The following is a 4,646-nucleotide window of genomic DNA, read 5'->3' on the forward strand; positions in this document are numbered from 1 at the left end:
TGGTGAGAGATTATCGTTTAGCCGCCAGTTTATCACAAATGGATTTAGGTAATGCTGATACAAAGGAAGCGTTCGTTTTGGTGTGATTAATCATGAGATATGTCTCCAAAAACTCATTAATAATTCATAAGCCCATTAACCTATCAAATGGAAGATAATACATCACGTGCAATGACTTTATATCGATAAACCTCATCCTTATTAGTATGAGGTGTTTTATCAGATATAAAGACACTGCGCTTGACTTATGAATATCAATTAATTATCAACACAGAAACTGACACAACAAATGGTGGGAACATATTTAATGCTCTTTCAACAAATTTCACACAGTAAATTTACTTTTGCACCAAATTAATAGTACAGTTGTGAAATACACATCTGGAAAAATTCTCTATTCCATTAGTACAGTAATCTGGTAAAGGCATATTAGACAATACATCATCATCGTATGCTAATTTCTAACGTTCACAAAAGCATAATTGTTATGAACTCTCTTGACACACGCTTTTCCAAGAATGTTTTTGAAGCCGTTCAAAAAACTCGCAGCACGTGTTTTATCGGGTCAAAAACCACTCGGCTACGCCTCGTGGTTTTAAACCCGATAAAACACTCCTGCTCGTTTTTTAAACATTACATAAAATCTACCGATTTACTTCCTACTTTGCGTAAAGTTTATTTTGAAATTAACATCGCTCTATGGTCTTCACATAACACATAATGACGTTTAAACTTTACTGGAACAATTTGAAATAGTACTTGTCAACGACACACAACAGAACAACAGAACTGAATGCACTGTTGCTGCACAATCCCTTCCAATGCTACGCTCAGTTGCCAACGTATCCCACGGAATCGTCTTTAGGTTTCTTGCTTGGACAACATTTCTTCTGAACTAAGACTCCATCGTGAGTTCCTTTCTAAAAATACAGGCCTATTTTTTGTTAGTTTTCAAATCCCCCTTTTTCCATATTTCTTTTCCTCTGCGCAAAATACTTTGGCGTTCGCAACTGTTCGCGGCAAATAAAATTTTCTACACAAATTTAAATCTGAGGGTCCAATAGTGTTAACCGGTAGCCGTAAAACAACCATAAATTTTAGCCGTTGGTTTTTTTAATCGTTAGTCGTAAAAGAGGTTTACTGTATCCGATAGCCGTAAAAGCCATCACCCCACTGAGACCCTCAAACTGTGTTTGTTTCAATAAAAACTCTTACTATCTACTTCCTTTGTCTACTTAAGTCTTTGTCTACTTAAATCTTTTTCTAATCAGCCTTTTCAAAATTCTTCCACATCAATTATAAAAGTAAAATAGTACAATTCCAGTACTCTCATCCCGCTCCAACAACATTTCAAAAAAGGAAACGAAGTGAGAAGCAAATCGGATCTAGTACATTGTGACATGATGGCTTATCTGAAGAAAGATGCCAAGGATGTTGTTGGAACTGAGGCACCTCACAAATATGTATTGAGTGTTAGGTTTTGTTAAAGAGTTGGACTATGTACTTCATTAATGGTTATTATCAACTATTACGTTGAGAACTCAAGCTGCGCTATTCAAATATTCTTTCCTCGTTCAGGTGTTAATTATACTTGTATATTTCATGTTATTTTAAGCTAATTAAACAAAGTTGTGGGTTGCAGAATTTGATCAAACAGACAAAAAGTGTTTGCTCAGATGTGCAATTCATGTCAGCACTGATAACGAAATCAGTTGCCTTAAAATTTTCCTACTGTAATCGAAAGCTACACGGTGGCTTTCAATGCCAATACAGGAGTTCTGATCAAAATTGGTTGCTCAATGGAGATATTGTGCCTTCGAATGCCTCAATTTTTAGACTTTGTCAAAACCAGGTTAAGTTCACTTTACTTTAGGGCGAGGATAGAGAAGAAATGAAATGGACAAGTTAAAACAGTTCAATATTGACAAAGAATTAAGAATGTTTGTCATTTAAATTCAATAAGATTAAAAGAGTTACATTGTATGTTACATAAGGAAAGAACATAGACATGAAAATAATCCTAAAATGATAACCATGACATGCTGAAGTAATTAAAAACAGATACAGGTTGAATGCTTACTTTTCAAAGGTTGTAAGTATAAATCTGAAAAAAAGAAACACTTGCAAAATGAATGAACTCATGACAGTGAAACAAAATTTGGTAAAATTTCCGCACAACCCCAAGCTGAAATGGTAATAATAATTTAACAAGAGAAAAAAACTACAGATATGAAAATAATATTAAATGATAACCATGAAGTGCTGCAATAATTCAGAACACATAAGGTTTGAAAACTTATTGAAAGAAGGTTGTGAGTATAAATCTAAGAAAAAAAATTAATATCAGACTTTCAAATAAACACTTGCAAAATAAATGAAATTCAGCTCGGTTTTGTTGTCAGAAGATTCTAGCGCCAGACCCTATCAAATGTGTGGCCAAATATTGACTTTCCCAGAGAAGTAGGACTTGATGCACAACATGGTGACCACATCCAACAGAATCAGCTGCATATCAATGCACTGGGCGACCACCACAAATCAGCCCAACCAGACTGGGAAAAAAAAAACATTATTCACGATGGCTCCTCTCAATAACATGCACAAGGGTCACTGTTGATGACAGCAGTTAGTTCGACCATTATCTTGCCTCTCCCGCCAAATTAGCCATTTGACCAGATTACCTCGACTAATAAGACCAAATTGGCCGCCTCATCCAACACGACTGACGGAACTTCTAAAGCTAACAGAGGTCATTACCAGAAATCACGGACATTTTGCGCTGGTGTCACAGTGGATTTGTAGCCTTCGCGGATTTGGACCCCCCCCCAGTCCATATCCGCTGACGGATATGGACCCCCCCTTCGCAGGTTTGGACTCCCCTACCAAACTTTCCTTTTGAGCATCGTTTATATCGTATTTGGTAACTAATTCTATTTGCAAGCTTTTTGTCGATGTTCTTTTCAATCACAACACAACATTCCTCAATAGAGGTAAAGAAACGTCATAACAATAGTGGAGACTATTGCGTCCACTCACAAAAAAACTCAGCCTGATTTTCTAAAATAATAACATCAAACAGTTTCTGAACAAGAACGATAAACTACTCCTACTACAAGGCGTCTGTAAAGCCTATGATAAGTAAAAATGTTTCTGACTGAAAGACTGCTTTCGGAGAGGAAAAGCGGCAAAGTAAATACTTACTGCCTCTTTAAAAGCTGCTATTCCAAGGCTTGTCTTCAGCCGACCGTTTCACTTCTTATTTATTTTCTCAAAGGAGACAGAGTACCTTATCAAGTGGAAAGGATGGCCCATGTCATCATGTACCTGGGAACCTGCCCTCCATCTATCTAAAGAGCAACAACATAATTTTTCAGTTCATGCCAAATGTAAAGAAAGCTTAAAAAAGTTGAAGTAAATATAGTGCTTTTAGAACAAGACAGGCTTTTCAGTTGACTTCCAATATTTAAAATACCTTGTTTTTATTATAAGAATAATTAACATAAGCTGAAAAATTTATAACCCATTTGTTAAGATTTTTTTAAACGATTTGTTTTTGTCCTAGTAAATCTGTTTTCTGAATCTCTTTTAGACTTTATAAAAAGCCTCCACAGCCCTCAGAAAGTGGAATTGCTTCAGCATCTAAGAGTTTTTATCTGGCAGTCAAGTCACCTTTATAATAAAATGCTGTCAAAGTGCAACACACTTACACAGTTAACATAGAGCATGATGTCTATCGATATTTTTTAACTACAAAGGAATATCATCAAGAGACTCTCAATACACCATGCTCAGCTGAAAGGATTTTAACAAGTTGTCTCTGCCCTATCATTGGTGGTATATATTTGGACTCTCATGGCTGAAGCGTGGACGTCTTGTTTTCTGCAGCATACACCTTTATTGATATCTGGCGGGCTATACCAGCAACTAAACTACTCGCTACATCTAGTTACAAGCTCGGCTTTTATAGGTACGGTTGAGGATCTAGAACGTTCCGTAACATTACAATAGATTCTACTTATGTATTGATTCAGGGATGACTCAGCATGACACAGCTACTTCTAGAACGTTCTTGAAGGTCACACTACAATGGCCAGGAAAAGGCTGATGATTTTCCTTTAAAGATGAAAGCTTACCTTGGAAACTCACCAAAGCATTTCGTTGTGCAGGCAGGGAAACTTCTTCGAGCACCAAAAAAGCCCCTTGAGATGGTATCTCTCACAATTAATACCAAAGCATGCAGTGAAGAATATCTACCAACTTAACTTTTAGCTAATTAATAATTTTTGTAACACCAACAAGGCATTGATATTTGGTTGATAGAAATACTTTTAAAGAAGGATAAACAGCTTTTACATTTGGATGTATTTAAGACATAGTACAACATGTTTGTCATCAATAACATTAAATTATGTTTTTATATGAAACTGAATGTGCTTTGAGGTGCTTTTAAGTTTCCATTTTGATTGATATTTATTTCCCCTGGTTTTCTGCTTTTTGAAAGGTGGCAGAATTTCAAGTGAATACAAGTTAAAGAGATATATAAGTCAAGCGAAATAGAGGTTGTGCAGCAATGCCTCCCCTGTTGTTAGAGAAGGAGAGAAATAAGTTGGGTTTTGTTCATTTTGCAGAGTCCTTTCTTCCTCTCT

The 4,646-nt window shown here is 36.0% G+C and overlaps 1 long non-coding RNA gene across 1 annotated transcript; it reads right to left on the minus strand.

Moving 5' to 3' along the window:
- Positions 1-277: 277 nt before the first annotated feature.
- LOC149037576 (uncharacterized) lies at positions 278-4,379 on the minus strand. The gene is made up of 3 exons (XR_016180821.1): positions 3,202-4,379; positions 2,081-2,552; positions 278-934 (listed from the first exon to the last, which is right to left on the minus strand). It is a non-coding gene; the product is annotated as an uncharacterized LOC149037576 (long non-coding RNA).
- Between the last annotated feature and the right edge of the window lie 267 nt (positions 4,380-4,646).

Source organism: Pocillopora damicornis, chromosome 11 (assembly GCF_964200805.1).
Source record: "Pocillopora damicornis chromosome 11, jaPocDami1.2, whole genome shotgun sequence".
NCBI lineage: Eukaryota > Metazoa > Cnidaria > Anthozoa > Scleractinia > Pocilloporidae > Pocillopora > Pocillopora damicornis.